Here is a 25686-nt window from a genome sequence, read left to right as displayed (position 1 = left end):
CCATTTGCCAAATTTCATAATCATAAAATGCAGCAATTGCTAACATGATTCGGACAGACTTGAGCATCGCTACGGGTGAGAAGGTCTCATCGTAGTCAATCCCTTGAACTTGTCAAAAACCTTTCGCAACAAGTCGAGCTTTATAGACAGCAACATTACCGTCAGCGTCAGTCTTCTTCTTGAAGATCCATTTATTTTCAATGGCTTGCCGATCATCGGGCAAGTTAACCAAAGTCCATACTTTGTTCTCATACATGGATCCCATCTCGGATTTCATGGCCTCAAGCCATTTTGCGGAATCTGGGCTCACCATCGCTTCTTCATAGTTCGTAGGTTCATCATGGTCTAATAACATAACCTCTAGAACAGGATTACCGTACCACTCTGGTGCGGATCTTAATCTGGTTGACCTACGAGGTTCAATAATAACTTGATCTGAAGTTTCATGATCATTATCATTAACTTCCTCACTAATTGGTGTAGGTTTCGCAGAAACTGGTTTCTGTGATGATCTACTTTCCAATAAGGGAGCAGGTACAGTTACCTCATCAAGTTCTACTTTCCTCCCACTCACTTCTTTCGAGAGAAACTCCTTCTCTAGAAAGGATCCATTCTTAGCAACGAATGTCTTGCCTTCGGATCTGTGATAGAAGGTGTACCCAACAGTCTCCTTTGGGTATCCTATGAAGATACATTTCTCCGATTTAGGTTCGAGCTTATCAGGTTGAAGTTTCTTCACATAAGCATCGCAACCCCAAACTTTAAGAAACGACAACTTTGGTTTCTTGCCAAACCATAGTTCATAAGGCATCGTCTCAACGGATTTCGATAGTGCCCTATTTAGAGTGAATGCAGCCGTCTCTAAAGCATAACCCCAAAACGATAGCGGTAAATCAGTAAGAGACATCATAGATCGCACCATATCTAGTAAAGTACGATTACGACGTTCGGACACACCATTACGCTGTGGTGTTCCGGGTGGCGTGAGTTGCGAAACTATTCCGCATTGTTTCAAATGTAGGCCAAACTCGTAACTCAAATATTCTCCTCCACGATCTGATCGTAGAAACTTTATTTTCTTGTTACGATGATTTTCAACTTCGCTCTGAAATTCTTTGAACTTTTCAAATGTTTCAGACTTATGTTTCATTAAGTAGATATACCCATATCTGCTCAAATCATCTGTGAAGGTGAGAAAATAACGATATCCGCCACGAGCCTCAATATTCATCGGACCACATACATCTATATGTATGATTTCCAACAAATCAGTTGCTCTCTCCATAGTTCCGGAGAACGGTGTTTTAGTCATCTTGCCCATGAGACACGGTTCGCAAGTACCAAGTGATTCATAATCAAGTGATTCCAAAAGTCCATCATTATGGAGTTTTTTCATGCGCTTTACACCGATATGACCTAAACGGCAGTGCCACAAATAAGTTGCACTATCATTATCAACTCTGCATCTTTTGGCTTCGACATTATGAATATGTGTGTCACTACTACCGAGATTCATTAAAAATAGACCATTCTTCAAGGGTGCATGACCATAAAAGATATTACTTATATAAATAGAACAACCATTATTCTCTGATTTAAATGAATAACCGTCTCGCATCAAACAAGATCCAGATATAATGTTCATGCTCAACGCTGGCACCAAATAACAATTATTTAGGTCTAATACTAATCCCGAAGGTAGATGTAGAGGTAGCGTGCCGATGGCGATCACATCGACTTTGGAACCGTTTCCCACGCGCATCGTCACCTCGTCATTGGCCAGTGTTCGCTTAATCCGTAGTCCCTGTTTCGAGTTGCAAATATTAGCAACAGAACCAGTATCAAATACCCAGGTGCTACTGCGAGCTCTGGTAAGGTACACATCAATAATATGTATATCACATATACCTTTGTTCACCTTGCCATCCTTCTTATCCGCCAAATACTTGGGGCAGTTCCGCTTCCAGTGACCAGTCTGCTTGCAGTAGAAGCACTCAGTCTCAGGCTTAGGTCCAGATTTGGGTTTCTTCTCCTGAACAGCTACTTGCTTGCTGTTCTTCTTGAAGTTCCCCTTCTTCTTCCCTTTGCCCTTTTTCTTGAAACTAGTGGTCTTATTGACCATCAACACTTGATGCTCCTTTTTGATTTCTACCTCCGCTGCCTTTAGCATTGCGAAGAGCTCGGGAATTGTCTTATTCATCCCTTGCATGTTATAGTTCATCACGAAGCTCTTGTAGCTTGGTGGCAGGGATTGAAGAATTCTGTCAATGACGCTATCATCCGGAAGATTAACTCCCAGTTAAATCAAGTGATTATTATACCCAGACATTTTGAGTATATGCTCACTGACAGAACTATTCTCTTCCATCTTGCAGCTGTAGAACTTATTGGAGACTTCATATCTCTCAATCCGGGCATTTGCTTGAAATATTAACTTCAACTCCTGGAACATCTCATATGCTCCATGACGTTCAAAACGTCATTGAAGACCCAGTTCTAAGCCGTAAAGCATGGCACACTGAACTATCGAGTAGTCATCAGCTTTGCTCTGCCAGACGTTCATAACTTCTGGTGTTGCTCTTGCAGCAGGCCTGGCACCCAGCGGTGCTTCCAGGACGTAATTCTTCTGTGCAGCAATGAGGATAATCCTCAAGTTACGGACCCAGTCCGTGTAATTGCTACCATCATCTTTCAACTTTGCTTTCTCAAGGAACGCATTAAAATTCAACGGAACAACAGCACGGGCCATCTATCTACAATTAACATAGACAAGCAAGATACTATTAGGTACTAAGTTCATGATAAATTTAAGTTCTATTAATCATATTACTTAAGAACTCCCACTTAGATAGACATCCCTCTAATCATCTAAGTGATTACGTGATCCAAATCAACTAAACCATAACCGATCATCACGTGAAATGGAGTAGTTTTCAGTGGTGAACATCACTATGTTGATCATATCTACTATATGATTCACGCTCGACCTTTCGGTCTCAGTGTTCCGAGGCCATATCTGCATATGCTAGGCTCCTCAAGTTTAACCTGAGTATTCTGCGTGTGCAAAACTGGCTTGCACCCGTTGTAGATGGACGTAGAGCTTATCACACCCGATCATCACGTGGTGTCTAGGCACGACGAACTTTGGCAACGGTGCATACTCAGGGAGAACACTTTTATCTTGAAATTTTAGTGAGAGATCATCTTATAATGCTACCATCAATCAAAGCAAGATAAGATGCATAAAAGATAAACATCACATGCAATCAATATAAGTGATATGATATGGCCATCATCATCTTGTGCTTGTGATCTCCATCTCCGAAGCACCGTCATGATCACCATCGTCACCTGCGCGACACCTTGATCTCCATCGTAGCATCGTTGTCGTCTCGCCAACTATTGCTTTTACGACTATCGCTACCGCTTAGTGATAAAGTAAAACAATTACATGGCGATTGCATTGCATACAATAAAGCGACAACAATATGGCTCCTGCCAGTTGCCGATAACTCGGTTACAAAACATGATCATCTCATACAATAAAATATAGCATCATGTCTTGACCATATCACATCACAACATGCCCTGCAAAAACAAGTTAGACGTCCTCTACTTTGTTGTTGCAAGTTTTACGTGGCTCTTATGGGCTTAGCAAGAATCGTTCTTACCTACGCATCAAAACCACAACGATAGTTTGTCAAGTTGGTGCTGTTTTAACCTTCGCAAGGACCGGGCGTAGCCACACTCGGTTCAACTAAAGTGAGAGAGACAGACACCCACCAGTCACCTTTAAGCAACGAGTGCTCGCAACGGTGAAACCAGTCTCGCGTAAGCCTACGCGTAATGTCGGTCCGGGCCGCTTCATCTCACAATACCGCTGAACCAAAATATGACATGCTGGTAAGCAGTATGACTTATATCGCCCACAACTCACTTGTGTTCTACTCGTGCATATAACATCAACGCATAAAACCAGGCTCGGATGCCACTATTTGGGAACGTAGTAATTTCAAAAAAAATTCTACGCACACGCAAGATCATGGTGATGCATAGCAACGAGAGGGGAGAGTGTTGTCCATGTACCCTCGTAGACCGAAAACGGAAGCGTTAACACACCGCGGTTGATGTAGTCGTACATTTTCGCGATCCGACCGATCAAGTACCGAACGCACGGCACCTCCGAGTTCAGCACACGTTCAGCTTGATGACGTCCCTCGAACTCCGATCCAGCCGAGTGTTGAGGGAGAGTTTCGTCAGCACGACGGCATGGTGACAATGATGATGTTCTACCGATGCAGGGCTTCGCCTAAGCACCGCTACGATATTATCGAGGTGTAATATGGTGGAGGGGGGCACCGCACACGGCTAAGAGATCAATGATCAATTGTGTGTCTAGAGGTGCCCCCCTGCCCCCGTATATAAAGGAGCAAGGGGGGGTTCGGCCGGCCAAGGGGAGAGGCGCGCCAGGAGGAGTCCTACTCCTACCGGGAGTAGGACTCCCCCCTTTTCCATGTTGGACTAGGAGAGAGAGGGAAAGAGGTGGAGGGGAGGAAGGAAAGGGGGGCGCCACCCCCCTCTCCTTGTCCTATTCGGACTGGGGGGCAGGGGCGGCCCTGCCCTAGCCTCCTCTCCTCTCTTCCACCTAGGCCCACTAAGGCCCATTAAGTTACCGGGGGGTTCCGGTAACCTCCCGGTACTCCGGAAAAATCCCGATTTCACCCGGAACACTTCCGTTGTCCAAACATAGGCTTCCAATATATCAATCTTTATGTCTCGACCATTTGACTCCTCGTCATGTCCGTGATCACATCCAGGACTCCGAACAACCTTCGGTACATCAAAACATATAAACTCATAATATAACTGTCATCGTAACGTTAAGTGTGCGGACCCTACGGGTTAGAGAACTATGTAGACATGACCGAGACACCTCTCTGGTCAATAACCAATAGCGGAACCTGAATGCTCATATTGGTTCCCACATATTCTACGAAGATCTTTATCGGTCAGACCGCATAACAACATACGTTGTTCCCTTTGTCATCGGTATGTTACTTGCCCGAGATTCGATCGTCGGTATCTCGATACCTAGTTCAATCTCGTTACCGGCAAGTCTCTTTACTCGTTCCGTAATACATCATCCCGCAACTAACTCATTAGTCACAATGCTTGCAAGGCTTATAGTGATGTGTATTACTGAGTGGGCCTAGAGATACCTCTCCGACAATCAGAGTGACAAATCCTAATCTCGAAATATGCCAACCCAACAAGTACCTTTGGAGACACCTGTAGAGCACCTTTATAATCACCCAGTTACGTTGTGACGTTTGGTAGCACACAAAGTGTTCCTCCGGTAAACGGGAGTTGCATAATCTCATAGTCATAGGAACATGTATAAGTCATGAAGAAAGCAATAGCAACATACTAAACGATCGAGTGCTAAGCTAACGGAATGGGTCAAGTCAATCACATCATTCTCCTAATGATGTGATCCCGTTAATCAAATGACAACTCATGTTTATGGCTAGGAAACATAACCATCTTTGATCAACGAGCTAGTCAAGTAGAGGCATACTAGTGACACTCTGTGTGTCTATGTATTCACACATGTATTATGTTTCCGGTTAATACAATTCTAGCATGAATAATAAACATTTATCATGATATAAGGAAATAAATAATAACTTTATTATTGCCTCTAGGGCATATTTCCTTCAACAGGTTGCTGCTAACGCGACACTACGATCAGAGACCCTTCGACGAAATTGTGTGCGATGCAATAATCGCAAACGGTGGTGTAAAAGAACCGTAAAAAAAGGTGCAAAAGGTTTGCGATGCCGGATGCATCAAACAAGGTTCTGATTTTAATTGCGTGTGCGATGCAGGGCGTATGCTTCAGTTCAATGAATTGTTTGCGATGAGGGGGGACAAAAGAAACGGGCAGCCAGATGAAGGCGTGTGCGATATACAACATACAGTTCACTCGGATGAGCGGTTTGTGATGAGGAGGAACAATAGAAACGGGCATCTAGATAAAGGTGTGTGCAATTGAGGGCATACACTTTAGAAGGATTAACTGTTTGCGATTAGGCAACAGAACAGAAACGGGTCAGCCAGATCAAAGTGTCTGCGATTAATGGCATACACTTCACACGGACGAACTGTTTGCGATTAGCCACAACAAACAGAAATAGTTAGATAGATCAACGTGTGTGCGCTAGATGGTCACACACATTCTAATTAAAAGAAGTGTGCGTGATGGTAATAACGAGCGCACACGGTTGTTGGAACAAGACATGTGGTGACATTGCCTATTGTGGTGCACCCTATGGTGCAAACGCGATGTACGCGGCCGAGAAGGCATGCCCACGTTACGTCTTCTGGGAATAGTGCCGCACTTATAACCATCAATAAATTTTGAGCCTGTGTCCCGTCACATTACAAATTACTGCCACGCTATATTTAATTGCAAACCTGTTCACACCGATCAAACCTAAACGGTTTCACACTTACGAGCGTATTAGTACTCGTTTATAAATACTACTACTCCAAGATGACTGCACATTCCTCCTCAACTCCTCATCCACAAAAACAAACAAGTCATTCATCACCATTCCCTTGCGTCCGCCATGGCTAGCGTGAGTTCTGGGTCGAGAGATTGCCACCACGGAGATGCGAGCATGGAAGCGGAAGCACGAGAGATGTCCCGCCTCGCCGCGAAAGCAGCCGGCATGTCCCACCGCGCGGCCGTAGTAGCATAGAGGTCCCGCCGCGTCGCCGAAGCAGCACGGAGGTCCTGCCGCGCCGTCGATGCAGCAGACTGATCCGACCGCGCCGCGGAAGCAGACGAGATGTCCCGCCGCATCGCAAATGCAGCAGATATGTCCTCCCGTGTCGCGGCGGCCTGGGAAAATGTCTCGTTGGCAGGCGAGGACTCTTACATGCGCATGCATGCGATCGTCCATAGCTAGATGGATCAGATCTCCGGCTGGGCGAGGTTGCCGGATGACATGAAAGCCTCTTTTGAACAGGCTACCGGCATCATCCGGCAACTAAATTAGAGCAATGCGAAGCTCCTGGCCGAGCGCGACCTGCTGAGGGCGAAGATCGTCGGAAGTGCGGAGCAGCAGTAGGAGACCACTACCTTGTCGAAGAGGACCGGCGTCATCGTCGAGAAACTTATGGACGAGAATGCCATGCTGCGCATCGAGCGCAGAAGGCTGGTGGAGGAATCCGTGGATGCTCTCAAGCAGCATCTTGGGGACAAGAAAGAGCTCATTGTCGCTCGCCACGGAGACTAGTTCCCGCGGCCTGTAGCAATGCATCAAGAAAGTAGAGATCAACGAGCCAGATGGTTGTCTTCCTTCTTCTTTTGCCCTTGTGTATTTCGGGCGTTGCCGCATGTGGCTTTTTTTAATTATGTTCCTAAATATGTAAAACAATTATTATCCACTGTCATCGTCCTTATATTCATCATGCTTGCTATAAGTCGTAGTCGATGCTATATAGGTCCGTCAGATCTTACATCAAGATCCGTGAAAAACTTTCTTTTCAGATTTTCGTTTTTCTCTCTTAAATCTCAGTCTAGTGAGATATATAGCCATGTCGTAGAACAAGGGCTCAGGCGCCATTAATGGAGACGCTGGGAGGGAGGTGCGCGGCGTCAAAGGGCTCTCCTCCCGATGAGCACGCGCAGGGGTCTGACAGCACGCCTCCCGTACTGAAATAGCTACCCCGCACGGCACACCCTAGCCAATCAAAAAAGGGGAAGCGTGGCGGCACGTAGTTGGTAAGTAGAACGCCCACGGTTTCAATAATACTTGTTTTTCTGATTTGTAACGTGACAACACTTGTTCCAAAATGACTTTGTTGATTGTTACTGTGTGCGCCTTCGCAAATCGGACAAAAAAATTACCACAGCATGTTGGTGCCATGTCATGACACCATGCCAAGTTTCATGATTTTCAGCCATGTTTTGGATTTACAGGAATTAAAAAACCAAGTTTCTCAATATTTCCGGCCAAGCCAGGATGCCCACATGTTTGAATTTCATTCCCATGTCTTGCATGGGACCTAGAAATTCACCCAAGGACACGCATGTCATTTTTCAACCAACTTTGGTGCACTGGAGCATGTGCTTGTAGTTCAAATTTGAATTATGCACATTAAATGCCCAGAAATTCAATTAATGTATAAAAAAGGCCAAACGAACCCGGAATAATTCCAAAATTTAGCATGATACTTCTATTTGGTCTAATCTACCTGTGTAAAAAAATTAAGGCGGGAGAAGGCAGTCACTAATATAGGGTGCTGCTAACGCGAAACTATGATCAGAGACCCTTCGACGAAACTGTGCGCGATGCAATAATCGCAAACGATGGTGTAAAATAACCATCAAAAAAGGTGCAAACTGTTTGCGATGGAGGATGCATCAAACACGGTTCAGATTTTAGTTGCGTGTGCGATGCAGGGCATACGGTTGATCCATATGAACTGTTTGCGATTAGACAGAACAACAGAAACGGGCAGCCATATCAATATGTGTGTGATATACGACATACAGTTCACTCCGATGAACTGTTTGCGATGATCGAGGTGAACACAAACGATTCGGCGTAACAAGATGTGTGTGATACCCGGCAAATAGGTCAGTAATCAGAATTGTGTGCGATCATTATAGACAGCCCATACAGACTTTTTTGTGAATTGTGTGCTCGTCAGGGCACACAGTTCAACAAACCAACCTGTGGGCGATAATGTAGAAGATCTCTGTCTAATACTTATTACTAAACTGCGATGAGATTAACAGGATAAACAGAGATAACAAATTAATATGAGAGAACGGAAACAAAGATATGTACAGTCTGCTTAATTTATTCCTTCTTCTTGTTGTTGTTGGATGGCCCCGCGACATCATCTTGGCGAAGACGCTTCTTGCCGCTGACGTTGGCTCTTCATCGCTGCCGCCATCGTCAGCGTCATTGATGTCGTCGTCCTCCTCCTTGTTCGACCATTCCTCCTCATCATCATCGTCGTCCTATTCTCCGTCCTCCGACGGCTCCTCGTCCGTCTGGTTGTCGTCTGACGACTCCGGAGGCGGCATCCCTTCCATGATCCGGATATAATCGAGGTCTGGCTCGACGCCGGACTCATGGAAGACAAGCGGGATGATTCCGATGTTGACCTATCATCGGGCGCCAGACTGCTGGCCGAACTGTCGTCCTCGCTATCGCTCGACATGGCTGCAGAGTGTGTGCCAGTGTGTAGCGCGGCCTGCCAGGGACGATGAAGGTGGTGGACACTTAAGCGGGGTATGCAGAGAAGAGGAAATGCCAATTGAAGTGGGGGTTGACGTATTATCTAACCACTGATATAATCAACCGCAATTATTTGTACCCAGTCGCTCCAAATTCCCGGGGTTGCGTAGGACTCCTATTGGCTGGTTTATTTTTCAGGACAAAAAGAAGGAACGAGTTCTGGGATTATGCACCGGTACCGGTACGAACGGAGTAGGACAGTTGGCAAGCAATACATTGAGATCTTCTTATTGATAAAACAAGTAATAATCAATCTACAAAGGAAAAGAAAAAAAGACAAAGGAAAATATCTGCACGAATCTTCACGTAACATCTATGGCATAGGACCTAGATGTGCATTACTTAGAGCACATCTAGATGTGCTTTAGCAATACTGTCAAACAAAACCCCTAATCATGATTGCAAACAGCGCATAGAACATGGCTAATGCGACAACCAGAACTACACATGCTAGTTTCTTCTTGTCTCTTGCTTTCATCTGTTGCCTGTGATTGATTCTTTCTTGCTTCATCGTACTAATTGTACATTCCAGATCAGCCAGTTTCTTCTTCAGCTTTACGTTATCTTCTGCGAGCTTGGTGATAACACTCCGAGCCCTACCATGCCATTCTTCTTCCAGCCAGTTAAAAAGGCACAAAACTCATATCCCTGCCAATGTTAAAGTATTCAGGATGAGCGGTGGCATTAACTGAAGTAAACTGATGAACTTAGCACTAACCTCTAAGGGGCAACTGAGAAACCGCTTGCCAATGTCTGATACGTCTCCAACGTATCTACTTTTCCAAACACTTCTGCCCTTGTTTTGGACTCTAACTTGCATGATTTGAATGGAACTAACCCGGACTGACGCTGTTTTCAGCAGAATTGCCATGGTGTTATTTTTGTGCAGAAACAAAAGCTCTCGGAATGACCTGAAACTTCACAGAGATTATTTTAGGAAATAATAAAAAATACTGGCGAAAGAATCAAGGCCAGGGGGCCCACACCCTGTCCACGAGGGTGGGAGGCGCGCCTGCCCCCCTGGGTGCGCCCCCCTGCCTCGTGGGCCCCCTGGTGCTCCACCGATCTCAACTCCAACTCTATATATTCACGTTCGGGGAGAAAAAAAATCAGAGAGAAGGATTCATCGCGTTTTACGATATGGAGCCACCGCCAAGCCCTAATCTCTCTCGGGAGGGCTGATCTGGAGTCCATTCGGGGCTCCGGAGAGGGGAATCTATCGCCGTCGTCATCATCAACCATCCTCCATCACCAATTTCATGATGCTCACCGCCATGCGTGAGTAATTCCATCGTAGGCTTGCTGAACGTGCCTTTTCTACGATTACTGCCGGTGTAGTTCCTTTTTGCTGCTGAAACTTGCGCGCAGCAGCGGAATGTATATACGACCGTTGTTTACCTTGGCTTGCCGAACATGCCTTTTCTACGATTACTGCCGGTATAGATGAACAGTATTGTTACTATACGACGACCGTGTACCATGTGGTTGTCCATATTTCTAGGACGTTGATAACCACCGAACGTTCGGTCTGGGGACCTCCCAGATCGAACGAGAGGTTCGGCACGATAGGTTTCCTCAAACGAACGATTTCGTTCGGGGGGAGAGGCCTCCCGGCCCGAACACTCCTTCCGGTCGCCTCCATGGCCTCCCAGCCCGAACTCTCCTTCCTGTCGCCTACGGGCCTTTTTTATGTATAGAAATAAAAAAGAGAAGAAAAGCCCAAAAGTGCACACATCGAAAAAAGCCCTTTTTTGCTGTGACAAATAAGCATTGGTCTTTTGGACGACAAAATTGCCATGGGATTTTGCCAATATGAAAAAAGTTGCCATGTTCAAGTTTATGTTTTCAAATGGCGCAAAAAAGAAGTAATGGCAAATTTGAATCTTTACGTGGTGGCAAAAAAATGTAAACACACACACAAAAAGTGTACCATATATTGTTTGGGGAGAAATTGCCATGTTTCTTAAAAGTAATTTACCGTGGTTCCATGAATGATGAAAAAGTAAAAAAAAATTCCATGGATCATATGTAAAGCAAAAAAATGCAAGGAAATTAGAGTAAATTGGCATCGTCCCATAAAAGTTAATTTGGCATAAAAAAATGCCACTAGCGATTATATTGACATGTATGCAAAAGCTAAAGATTGCAGTGGCAATGTAGGTAATTTTGCCATGTGAAAAAGGTAAAATTTGCCATGGAAAAAAAACAGTAAAAATCTCACAGAAAAAGGAGGTTAAAAAGAAATTGACATGGCATTATAATTAAATTTGCCATGTCAATATAGTAAAAATTGCCATGGCAAATTAAAAGAAATTTTTTCCATATTTTTTTGTCATTTAAAGGTACTATATTGCCGTGGTAACATAAGTAAATTTGCCATGTCAAGAAGAAAAAATTGCCATGAAAAAAGTAAGTAAAATTGTCACTAAAAACAACACTTGCCATGGCAAAAAACAATTTTTTTAATGAAGGAAAAAGTCATTAAAATTTTGCCATCGTAAATTTCTTTCTTTTAGATAAATACTTTTGCCATGGCAAAATCATGCACAAATTTTTAGATAAAATTTGCCATGTTATTTGGTGAATTTGCCACGGCAAATTCACTTTACGGCGCATGGCAAGTTTGTTTCTTTTACATAATTTTTTTGGCCATGGCAATTTCACGCACATTTTTTAGATAAAGTTTACTAAAAGTTGCCATATTACTTGCAGATTTTGCCATGGCAAAAAGTGTTTTTAGATTTTTGCCATATCGTGAATACAAAACTCTTGCTAGAAAATTAAAGTAAATTGCCATAGTCCCATAAAAGTTAATTTGGCATGGAAAAAGTTGCTATTAGAGATTATATTGACATGTATGCAAAGGTTAAAAATTGCCATGGCAAAAATTGCAAGCAATATGGCAACTTTTAAAAAATCTCACAGAAAAAAAGAGTTTAATTTTTTTGCCATGCCATTATAATTAAATTTGCCATGTCAATATAGGAAAAATTGCCATGGCCAAATTAAAAGACAATTGTGCCATCTTTTTCTTTTGCATTTAAAGGCACTATATTGCCGTGGCAATGTAGGTAAATTTTCTATGTTAAAAAGGTCAAATTGCCATGGAAAAAATAATATTGGCACCAAAAAACAACACTTGCCATGGCAAAGAACATTTTTAATGAGGAAGTATTAAAATTTGCCATGGCAAATACATTTGAACAGTCCCGACTCCCAAATGCCATGGAGCTACCCATGGCAATCTATTTTTTTTATTACCATGGCAACGAAAAAACATGATTTAAAATGTCATGGCAACAAAAATTGAATCGGCATGGCAACATATTTGTCATGGCAACAGAAAAATTGTCATGTATATAAAGTAAACACAAAAAATATGAAACACAATTCGCCATGGCAGATGCATGTGAAAATATTGCCATGTTGTTCTCATTATACTTGTCATGCTTTGTATAAGAAAAAGGTGCCATTATATGTATCCGTATACAAAAAATTTGCATGACCCATAAACTATAGAACTTATAAAACTTAACCATGGAAAAAATTATTCGAATACATATGAAAAAACACACGATGAATAGGTTGCCGTCATGGCAAACATATGCTTTAGTTGCCATGGCAACATCATCTATAAAACTTAACAAAAGTTCACATGATTTTGGTTGCCATGGCAAATATGCTTTTCAATTGCCATGCGTTTACTAGTACAGTTACTCAAGAAACAAAAGTGAGAGTGTAATTACGAAATTGTGATGTGTCTATACTCGGACAAAGACATGGCAATTTTGAAGGTTGATGAACTGAAAAAATGAACAGAAGGGGTGAGCAGGATGCTACATGCAGGTACAGGATCAGAACACCTTGGCAGCTTGCAGATACGGGATGCTACCTGCATGTAAATGAAGTTGTGCGGCTCGATGGTGCGGCTGAAGGCCTTGTAGTTCACCCCCGGAGCGCGCGCCTGGTGCTGGTCGCGGCGGCGAGCAGCACCTCGGTCAGGTCCTCGTCACTGGCCTCGTTCACATTCGAGCACTGCGCCTGGTGCTGGCCACAGCGGCGAGGACCACGCGAATAGAGGCAGGCCCGACGCCGGCCACGTCGGCGTGGGCTAGCAGGCGCGCTCGGCGTCTGCCCATGGCGGCACCTTGACCGGTTCAGGGACGAGCTTGCGGGGGAAGGGGTACCCTGGAGCGGGTCGGAGGCCGGATGGTCAGCGTCGGCGAAGGTCTCGCGGAGGGGTACGGCCTCGACGCCCGCCGCGACGGCGCAAGCGAGCAGGCTGCGCTCGGCCCCCGCCCACGACCGCACCTCCAGCCGGTCGCGCGGACCAGAAATCACGGCGGCATGGGCTCACGCCAGTGAGGAGCACGCGGAGGGATTCAACCCGCCGCCAGGGACCTGTCGTGCTCCTCCGCCCCGCCGAGGCCACACACGAGCTCCTCCGCCGCGGGGACGAGCTCCTCCCCGCGCCGCTGGGGCATCCACCGGACAAGCTCCTCCCGGCCGCGGCCACGCAAGAACTTCTCCGCCGGGGGCGTCCACCGCGCGAGCTCCTCCCGCCGCGGTCTCGAGCTCCTCCGCCACGGGCACGACCTCATCCGCACACCACCGAGGCCTCCATCGCGCGAGCTCCTCCCCGCGCCGACGAGGCGTCCACCGCGCGAGCTCATCCCCGCGCCGCCGAGGCGTCCACCGCGCGAGCTCCTCGCGCCGCGGTCTCCGGTGACACTTGCAGGGCAGCCACCCCACAGGAGCTCGTCTCCGCCGCTTGTGATGTGAAGAAAGGGGGAAAAGTGAGCGTTGGCTGGGGTGGGCGAGTGGATAAGCCGATGTATTCGGTGGTCTGGTCGGTCGTCCCGAACGCTCAAACAAAATGACGTGGCATTGTGCTCTGCATCAAGATCAGTGCGGCTCATCTGACGGTTTAGGACACGTTCGGGACGAGATTCAAAAGTACGGGTCGTTTGGGAGTTATCGATTCCGTATTTCTATACCTACTATTAAAAGGAACTAGGAAATATGCCCGTGCGTTGCAACGGGAGAAAAAAAAATCGCTGCATGCTCCTAGCTAGCCATTTAATTTTTTTGCCACTTCCCTTATTCATGACGAACGTGGTCAATCACATGAACATGTGCTTTTCATCCTACTTTGGCACAATGCCAGTCGGTCATATGGAGCTCTCCATGATCAAACTGTAGCGGTAGTCAGGCCACTGTCATTGAAGTCATGTAGATCACCTCGTCGATCCTCTCTAGCATCGAGATGAACCAAACAAAAAAACATTGTTGTGCTTCAGCTCTCCCGTATTCTACGGCACGAAACATTGACATGTTTCTTTTCTTTTCTTTCTTTTTTTAATTTAGAGGCTCTCTTTCCTTTATTATTTTTCTGTCATGTTTCTTTTCTTTCCTTCTTTATTTCTCATGCAATTTGTAATTATATCCTCCTTATTCCTTCCTTCTTGGAATCTTTCCTCGTTTTTCTGTCCCTCTCTCTTTCCTTTCGCCTCTATTTTCTTGTATCGTACAGCCACAACACCGAGATTCCTTGTTGATTATCATACAACCCATATACCTATATAAATTGGTGAAATTTAATTGAAAGGGACTAGGCAGGACTAATTAGTTGGCAACAAACCACGATTATAAGCCCGTTCGGCCCAGCTCGGCCCAGGCTTGGAGAGAATAACGATCAAATACGTTAACTTTTTTCATTTAGATGTGAAAGTCCAGTTGGGTGAGTTGGCTAGCTGCTCTGCGCCTGTTTTCTAGCGACCCTGGTTCGTATCCTAGGGTTCGCGCCAAAACCCCCCGCCCCGGCGCCCCCGAGCGCCCCCAGCGCGCCGGGTTCGGTCTGGGGCCGCCGGCGCCGATTTCGGCTCAAGCTGGCGAAAAACGGGTTCCTGGGAGCGCGACTGGGCCGATTTTTGGGCGCCGGCGCGGCAAAAACGTTTGGAAAGGGCCTGTTGGGGCCGCGGCTGGAGATTCTCTAAGCGACAAGGACATACATGAAGGGAAGGAAACTATGCCGGCCGGCCCATATGTCTATTTTAGTTACCAGCCCATATTGCGGTAAGGATCGCTCGTTCGAGGAGAGAACGCACGGCGTACGACACCGCCGCCGCTGCCTTCATCCAGCGCCGTGTCCGTTTTGGATCGGATCCGCATAGGAAAACTACTTCAATACGGAGCCATTGATGCTTCGATCCGGATTCCACAAAGAATTTCCGAAATAAAAAGAAAGGCTAGACTAGAAATCGAGCTAAATTGCATCGCAAATTCGCAAGCCTGCAACTATCTCGCCCCCGTCGACTTTGCCGGATATTCGCCCAATGTTGCCTCCACCGACTTCGCCAGAAAACAAGACGCTATCCGACAGAATCTATTCAATGTCACCTGTAAGTATCTCGCCCCAGTCGACTTTGCCGGAAATTCACTCAATGTCACCTCCACTGACTTCACTAGAAAACAAGACGCCGTCCGACAGAATCTGTTCAATGTCGCCTCCGCCTACTTCACCGGAAGACTGCCCAATGTCGCCTCATCAGACTTGGATGGAAAACAAGCCGGCGTCCGACAGTTTGTGGTTCGCTGGCAACTTACAGTTCATTGCTTCAAATATGTCTGCAACCTCTCTTCCGAATCCTACGCTGGAGGGTCGGTAGCGCCGACGGCTTGGAAAGTGATCCATGGCGGATGTGGCACATGTGTCCGACATGCTGGGCTTGGTAAGCGTGCTTATCTAGCGGCTTTGTCTCTGCTGAACCATCGCTGCTGTTCCTTGAGCGCACATGGAGTAGCTCCTCGTCTTTGTTTGGTGCCTTCTGTTTGCAATTACGAGGGGCTTCATCTAATTTTTCATCTTGGATCACGTTTGTTTGTCACAAATTTAGGATCATCCTCATCATTTTCGCCATTCATTATATCAGTATTATTTTCTGAATTTATTTCTTTGATGGTCAGTTATTGGATCCATGCTAATCAGGTCACCTGGAGCCGGTTTGTTTTTCCCATGCGTAGTTGATCCATGTTCCACCCAATCGATGGTCTATTGTTGTTATCTTTTCTAAGTTGATGATGTTGCCATTTCTCAAACCAGTAGGTGAGAGGAGCATATTTCACTAACTTATTCTAGCAATTCAGTGTTTGGTTAAACCTGACATAACACCTGTATGTGTTATAGCTAGCTGAGTCGAGCAGATTTCTGTTATACAGGCAGTGTATTGATATTATAAGTGAGGCAATTATGTAATTGTAGGTGATGCAATTCAGCTATCAATTTCTCCACCAGCTAAAACAATGCGAACGGCTTGGTCTGCCTACGAATTTGCCTGAGTTGATGCTGCTGCATTGCCAACAGCTTATAGAAGGATACTAATTTAATATTGGTGTGTAGTATTAAAAATTTGCCTGAGTTGCGATCTTCTTTGCCCGTCGCAACGCACGGGCATATGTACTAGTTGCTAACCAAGACAAATTATGATGAGATGGAGATCTCTATCTCTACTAGTTAAACAGAACATAAAATTCCGAAAAATGCCAACGGCGGTCGACCTCCATGGAGGTGGGTATTTTGAAAAAAATCGGAAAACATATTTTAAAGTTCCAAAAAATTCTGAAAAAAATCATACATGTTAACATGGATGTATTCTACGTGTGTGTAAATTTGGAAGATGAAATACATTATGACGAGAGTTACACAAAAAAGACAAATCACGGTATTCAAACTGATGAACAGTACAAACACTGTTCACTATTAGAAATGCACGATTTTCTCTTTTTTGTGTAGCTCTCACCATTATGTATTTCGTTGTGAGATTTTATACACATGTAGAATACATCCATATGAATGTGTAGAATTTTTTTCAGAATTTTTTGAAACTCCAAAATGTAATTATTGATTTTTTTTAAATATCCACCTCCATGCAGGTCGCCCGCCAAAAGCCCTCACTCCATAAAGTTCCCATTTCACCTTTCTTCCCACCTCCCCTTCGTCCAACCTTTGATGTATATATATATATATATATATATATATATATATATATATATATATATATATATATATATATATATATATATATATATATATTAAAGAAGAGGATGGGGTAAAGAGCCCCTTCATGTTGGTAGTTACATATTACATAACGCCAACACCACGAGTCACTGGTTCTCGAAGGCTATCTCCTCCCACTCGCCTACCTTTCTACCGCCAAGAAGATTGCCTGGACGTCCCCCTTCAAGAGGTTCGCTCTCTTCCAGGTTCTACCCTACTTATTATATGCGAGCGCGAAGGCGTAGCACCATCAAAGACGATGGCATTTCGATGCTTTCATAACTCCCACATTCCGAGGAGCAACAAGGCCCGGATGTCCCTTGCCCCCATTGTCGTGTTCACCTTGTTAATGCACCATTCTTGGAGCACCATGTCCGTGCTCGGTATCCACTCCGGCAGATTCATTGCTAGGCATATACATGTCCAGATTTCCCTTGCGAACACACATCTGATGAGTAAATGATTGATGGTCTCCTCCTCTTGATCATAGAACGGGCATGCTTCCTGGTGATCCAGTCCACGGCGCGCAAGCCTGCCTGAGGTCCAGCATCTGTTCTGCAAAGCCGTTCAAGCGAAGAAGCGGCAACGCAACGGTGCCTTGGACTTCCAAGTGAATGCTGCTGTGGGAACAACCTCCCTGCCCCAAAACCTCGCCGCATGAGGTGACCTTGTCGAGAAACATCCATTTGCCTCCCAAGACCAAGTTGTGACATCCACCTCCTCCGGATGGAGCTGAACCTCGGTAAGGAGCTCCCAAAGGGCCATGTACTCCTGTAGTATGATCTCATTATGCTCCGGTCCAACGTCGGCTGCCCAAGCGCATTTGTAGGCCTTGGCTAACTGTCCGCGCTGAGCGGGTACGGCACCTTCGCGTACAGGTTCGATGCGATACCTCCACTCGTGCGCCCTGTATCCATCTGTCCTCCCAGAACCGCGTGTTATTTCCGTTGCCTACTAGTGTCCTTGTCGCAGCTTGGAATAACAGTCTTGATTCATTCGGCACCACGGTATCAAACTCTGCCCAAGGCCTTGAGCCATCCACACGCTGGAGCCAGGGCCATCGGGCTTGCATAACCAAGTTGAGCCATCTTAGGTTCGGAATGCCCAAGCCACCCGCCCACTTGGGCGAGCACACCCTGTCCCAGGCCACCATACATTGCCTTCCATTAGCTTGCGCTTGAGCGCACCAAGTTACTTTCTGAATCAATTCACTTTAATTTACTTACCAAACTTATAATCAAAATATAAGGTAATTCACGGTCAGAATTTGATTAACATTTATTTACACAATCATATTATTATTGACAGGTAAATCACAAGCCAATGTAGTAGAATATTTATATCCGTTGCAACGCACGGGCATTGTTCTAGTAAGTCGAAACTGTGCAAACCAAGAGTGATCTCGAGCGGTAAACCGGGACAATATTGGAATTATGTACACATACCCAACACGAGTAATGCTAGACGTACCTAAATTTTCTTCGAGGGAAATGGGCTCACCGCCCGAAATTGGGGGGGGGGGGGAGAATAGGTTGGAAATTTAGGTAGGAGTTCGTAGCAGGTTCGTAGGTCTAGGATTATTGTAGCCAACACTAATACTTTGTGTACGATCTCTTATAAATACTTACTCACTAAAAAAGTCATAGGGTTACACTGAAACTGTTTCAGGTCCAGACACATAGAGCCCCCCTCCTGAGTCGCTGTCCCAGTAGCGACCGTGGAGTGATACATCTCCATCGTATCTACTTTTCCAAACTCTTCTGCCCTTGTTTTGGACTCTAATTTGCATGATTTGAATGGAACTAACCCGGACTGACGCTGTTTTCAGCAGAATTGCGATGGTATTATTTCTGTGCAGAAATCAAAGTTCCCGGATTGACCAAAAAATTTACGAAGAATTTTTGTGCCATAAATAAAAAATACTGGCACAAGAAGTTACCAGAGGGGGGCCACCCGGAGGCCACAAGCCCTGGGGCACGCCCACCCCCCTGGGGCGTGCCCTGCAGGCTTGTGGGCCTCCTGGACCTCCTCCGACCCTAACTCCAACTCTATAAGTACCTATCCACGGAGAAAAAAACGAGGAGAAGGATTCATCGCGTTTTACGATACGGAACCGCCGTCGCCTCCTGTTCTTCATCGGGAGGGCTGATCTGGAGTCCGTTCGGGGCTCTGGAGAGGGGGATTCATCGCCATCATCATCACCAACCTTCCTCCATCACCAATTTCATGATGCTCACCGCCGGGAGTGAGTAACTCAATCGTAGGCTTGCTGGACAGTGATGGGTTGGATGAGATTTATCATGTAATCGAGTTAGTTTTGTTAGGGTTTGATCCCTAGTATCCACTATGTTCTGAGATTGATGTTGCTATGACTTTGCTATGCTTAATGCTTGTCACTAGGGCCTGAGTGCCATGATTTCAGATCTGGACCTATTATGTTTTCATGAATATATGTGAGTTCTTGATCCTATCTTGCAAGTCTATAGTCACCTACTATGTGTTATGATCCGGCAACCCTGAAGTGACAATAACCGGGACCACTCCCGGTGATGACCGTAGTTTGAGGAGTTCATGTATTCACTATGTGTTAATGCTTTGGTCCGGTACTCTATTAAAAGGAGGCCTTAATATCCCTTAGTTTCCAATAGGACCCCGCTACCACGGGAGGGTAGGACAAAAGATGTCATGCAAATTCTTTTCCATAAGCACGTATGACTATATTCGGAATACATGCCTACATTACATTGATGAATTGGAGCTAGTTCTGTGTCACCCTATGTTATAGCTGTTGCATGATGAACCGCATCCGACATAATTGTCCATCACCGATCCAATGCCTACGAGCTTTTCACATATTGTTCTCCGCTTAGTTACTTTACCGTTGCTATTGTTACAATCACTATAATACTGCTACTGTTACCTTTGCCACTGTTACCGTTACTTCCATACTACTTTGCTACTAAATACTTTGTTGTAGATATTAAGTTATCCAGGTGTGCTTGAATTGACAACTCAACTGCTAATACTTGAGAATATTCTTTGGCTCCCCTTGTGTCGAATCAATAAATTTGGGTTGAATACTCTACCCTCGAAAACGGTTGCGATCCCCTATACTTGTGGGTTATCAAGACTATTTTCTGGCGCCGTTGTCGGGGAACATAGCTCTATTCTTTGAGTCACTTGGGATTTATATCTGCTGGTCATTATGAAGAACTTGAAAGACGAGAAAACTAAAATTTATCCCTCAACTACGAGGGGAGGTAAGGAACTGCCATCTAGCTCTGCACTTGATTCACCTTCTGTTTTGAGTAAGCTTGCGACACCTAAACCTGCTTCTGCTATTAATTCTGATATGTCGCATGTTATTGATGATGCCACTTCTGCTATGCATGATACTTATGATGAAACTACTTCTATGCTTGATAATACTGTGCCACTAGGTGAATTCCTTGATGAACAACTTGGTAGGGCTAGAGAGAATGAAATTATTGAAACTGATAGTATTGATGAAAGTGATGATGAAGATTCTCCCCCTAGATATGAATTGCCTGTCGTGCCTGAGGGTTATGTTATGGATGAAGAAACTGCTAGAGACTTTCTTGCTTGCAATGATAGAAGTGATCTGAAGAAATTATTAGCTAAGTTGAAAGAAAAATCTCTGAATGCTAGAATGAAATATGATCTTGCTTATGCTACTTCACCTATCTTTGTTATTGATAAGGATTATGATTTCTCTATTGATACTGAGATAATTACTTTGGTTGAATCTGATCCTTTCTATGGCTATGAATCTGAAACTGTTGTGGCACATCTTACTAAATTAAATGATATAGCCACCCTGTTCACTAATGATGAGAAAACTCGCTACTATTATATCCTTAAAATATTTCTGTTCTCATTAAAGGGTGATGCTAAGATATGGTTTAATTCTCTTGATCCTGGTTGTGTGCGTAGTCCCCAGGATATGATTTACTACTTCTCTGCTAAATATTTCCCTGCTCATAAGAAACAAGCTGCTTTAAGGGAATATATAATTTTGTGCAAATTGAAGAAGAGAGTCTCCCACAAGCTTGGGGAGGCTTCTCCAATTACTTAATGCTTTGCCTGATCATCCTCTTAAGAAAAATGAAATACTTGATATCTTTTATAATGGACTAACCGATGCTTCCAGAGACCACCTGGATAGTTGTGCTGGTTGTGTTTTCAGGGAAAGAACTGTTGATCAAGCTGAAATTCTATTGAATAATATGTTGACTAATGAAAACAATTGGACACTTCCTGAACCAACTCCTAAGCCAACTCCGAAGAAAAGGGGTGTTCTATTTCTCAGTCCCGAAGATATGCAAGAGGCAAAGAAATCTATGAAAGAAAAAGGTATAAAAGCTGAAGATGTTAAGAATTTGCCACCTGTTGAGGAAATACATGGTCTTAATTCACCACCCATTGAAGAAAAACATGGTCTTGATAACCCGACACAGGTAGTAACGGTAAATTCTCTCTATAGATTTGATGAAGGTAATATTCCTCGTTATAAGTCTGCTAGCCAATGTTTAGATGAGTTTGATAATTTTATTGTTAAACAAGAAAACTTTAATGCTTATGTTTGTAGCGACCAGACCTCAAATGGCCTGTGCTGCTGTGCACCAGTGTCATCCCTGGATCAGTAATGCTGACACGCACAGTACAAATGGAGGATTTATAACAGAGTACCAATCACACACTTACTACATCGAATAACTCTGAAGAGTTTAAGTATGATAAACATGGCTTAAGGCCATCTAAAACGATAACAGCGGAAGACTTGGAAGATAAGTGAGTCCATCACTCTAGCGGCATCACTGAGTATAAGACCACGACCTAAGGCACCTTACTCGTCGTCTGAAAAGTCTGCAACATGAAACGTTGCAGCCCGAAAACGGGTCAGCACATAGGATATGCTGGCAAAGTAACACATAGAGAGTAATGAACAACAATAATGCTATACTACATGCATATATGGCTGGTGGAAAGCTCTATGGTTACAGTTTTGCGAAAAGCCAATTTTATCCTACTTCAAAGGAATAAATTTTATTTAACTATCATGGTGGTTGAAACATTGAGAAGGTACCTCCAACTCAATCCCAATTAAGTGTCATGATTAACCCAACAAAATTAATTATAAGTTTCACGGTGATGAGATTCAAATGATAATCCAGGTACTAGATACTCAAGTTGTCCATAACCGGGGACACGGCTAACCATGATTAGTTTATACACTCTGCATAGGTTTGCACACTTTTCCCCACAAGACTCGATCGCCTCCGCTTGATTCTCGCACTACATGATGTTTGAGAAATGGATGACCGAGACACAGTCTTTCAGAAACAATCACTCTTTACTCTGGATGGACCGGTACACCTACTTTCCCCTACATCTGCTAGTCCACCTCTTCAAGAGATCTTGTAACCTACTCAACTATGCTAGAGCCCATAATAGCTTGTGGCTGCACACGGAAGTTTCTAGCATGAATAATCTTATGATCCCTTTGAGCCTGGGTGGCGGACCTTATACATACAGACAACACTGGGTTCTCCAGGTGCCTCAATCCACCCAGATGTGAGTTTTAGTTGCCACCTTAAGTTGAACCATTAATAAACATCTCACATCTGTCATGGATATCACTCAAACCCAATCCACGTCTACGAGCATAGCATGGCAATATAATAGCAACGTAGAAGTAACTCCCAAGGGTTTGATAAGAAAACAGGTAATAGGTACTACCTCAACTACTTCCCAGTTCCCACAATTTAATTAGATCCTAATCATGCAAGTGTTTGAGGAAATAGATCTAATGCAATAAAACTGGGTATGGAAGTTATGATCAAAGTGTTACTTGCCTTGCTGATGATCCGCAAAACCTAGCGAGTCGAAGTAACAAGCGGCACACTCCGGGTACTCTATCGCAAACAAACAAGCATACAATCAGTACTCATCTAATGCACAGGTAAAACTCGAATGAAAGATCCAACCAGAAAGTTCAACTTAAGAACTCCGGTTTGCAAAAAGAATCAACTCGAAAGAAGCAACGAAAGTCAAACGGCGAAAGAAAGAAACTTCGTTTGCTAATCTGGATCTAGGTTAAATTTTACTGTAACAAAAACTTGTTTGAGTAGATTAAACGGAAAGAGAATTTCGAGACGAAACTCTAGGCGCTTGAATCACCTGATTCCGATAAACGAGCGAGAAAATAAACAGAATCAAAGATTTGATCAGAGATCGAATCTGAGAAAATAACGAGAAAATCCGACGAAAAGAAAAACGGACGAACGGTTAAATAACGGACGTTCGTTAACAGAGAAAAACCGACGAACGCGTTCGTTAAAACGAACGGTTCGGTGAACGCTCGCAAAATAATAAAACCGAAAAAAAATCGATCTAGGGTTTTTTTTAAACGAAGGGTTTTTTTTAACGAAAACCGGCAAAGTCAACGGGCGGCGGGCAGTACCTCGGGACGGGCTCCGGCGAGGGGCTCCGGGCTCGGGCGCGGGGCTCGGGGGACGGGCGAGGCGAGGGCGGCGGTTCCGGCGGCGGCGAGCGGCGCGTGCGGCGGCGGCGGCGGCGGCTGCGGGTTGAGGGGAGAGAGAGAGGGGGGGCTATATATATAGGAGGGGGGGTCCGAGGCGGCTTGGGGGAGGGGCAAACCGAGGCGGCGACGGCGTCGTGGCCATGGCGGACTCCGGCGGCGGCGTCGTGAGGAGAGAGGAGAGGGGCGACGGGGTGGGCCGCGGCCTGGGCTCGGCCTAGCGGGCGCGCGCGTCTGTTTTTTTTTTAAATAAGTTCCGCGGAAAATAATATGTAGAAAAATAGATAAAAATCGGAAAAATATGAAATAAATTTTCCCCGTCTTGTTAGAAAATCTAGAATAGGGTGAACATTTTTTTTAAATCAAAATAAGTATTTTGAAAACATGCAATATTTTTAATGCAATAAAAATTGCAAATAAAATCCAAATAATGATTTTAACATCTTTTCCTCCAGTATTTCAATTGTTTTGGAGAAGTCATGTTTTCTCCTCTCGTTTTATTTTAAAGTGAAATATTTTTCCGGAGAGAAAAATAATTAAAACCAAAATCCTCGTCTTATTATTTGATTAAAATCAAATATGAAAATTTGAGAAAATCCCCAACTCTCTCCGAGGGTCCTTGAGTTGCTTAGGATTTATCGAGGATTTGTCAAAATGCAATAAAACATGATATGCAATGATGATCTATGTATAACATACGAAATTGAAAATTTGGGATGTTACAAACCTACCCCCCTTAAGATGAATCTCGCCCTCGAGATTCGGGTTGGCTAGAAAACAGGTGGGAGTGGTCTTTCCGTAGATCTTCCTCTCGCTCCCAGGTGGCTTCATCTTCTGTGTGGTGACTCCACACTTTGCAAAACTTGATAACCTTGCTGCGGGTAACTCGGCTGGCATACTCGAGAATCTTAACTGGTTTCTCCTCATAAGTCAAATCACTTTCCAACTGAATCGCTTCCAGTGGCACAGTATCTCTCAGTGGTATCTCAGCCATCTCTGCGTGGCACTTCTTCAACTGCGAAACGTGAAATACATCATGTACTCTAGACAATCCTTCGGGCAATTCCAATTTGTAAGCAACTTCTCCCATACGTTCCAACACTCTGTATGGTCCGATAAAACGGGGCGCTAACTTTCCTTTAACTCCAAAGCGCTTCACTCCACGAAGTGGTGATACTCGAAGATACACTCTGTCTCCGATTTCGTGAACTGTCTCCTTTCGTTTAGAATCGGCATAACTCTTCTGTCTGGACTGGGCTACCTTGAGCCTATCGCGAATCATCCTCACTTTCTGTTCAGACTCCTTAATCAAATCTGGTCCAAACAACTGACGGTCTCCAACTTCGTCCCATAACAACGGTGTTCTACACCTCCTTCCATACAAGGCTTCGAAAGGGGTCATCTTCAAACTGGTTTGATAACTGTTGTTATATGAAAACTCCGCATATGGCAAATTGTCGTCCCAACTAGATCCATAATCTAGTGCACATGCTCTCAACATGTCCTCCAAAATCTGGTTGACTCTCTCGGTCTGTCCATCTGTCTGCGGGTGAAAAGCTGTACTGAATTCCAGCCTGGTTCCCAATGTTTCATGTAACTGCTTCCAAAACTTCGAGGTAAATTGGGTTCCTCTGTCTGATACAATGGTCCTTGGAACTCCATGCAAACATACGATCCTGGTCATGTATATCTTTGCCAACTTAGCACTGGTGTAAGTGGTCTTCACTGGAATGAAATAAGCCACTTTC

The sequence above is a fragment of the Aegilops tauschii genome, chromosome 7 (genome assembly GCF_002575655.3).
Source record: "Aegilops tauschii subsp. strangulata cultivar AL8/78 chromosome 7, Aet v6.0, whole genome shotgun sequence".
In the NCBI taxonomy this organism is placed as follows: Eukaryota; Viridiplantae; Streptophyta; class Magnoliopsida; order Poales; family Poaceae; genus Aegilops; species Aegilops tauschii.
Note: the sequence above shows the minus strand (reverse complement) of the source record.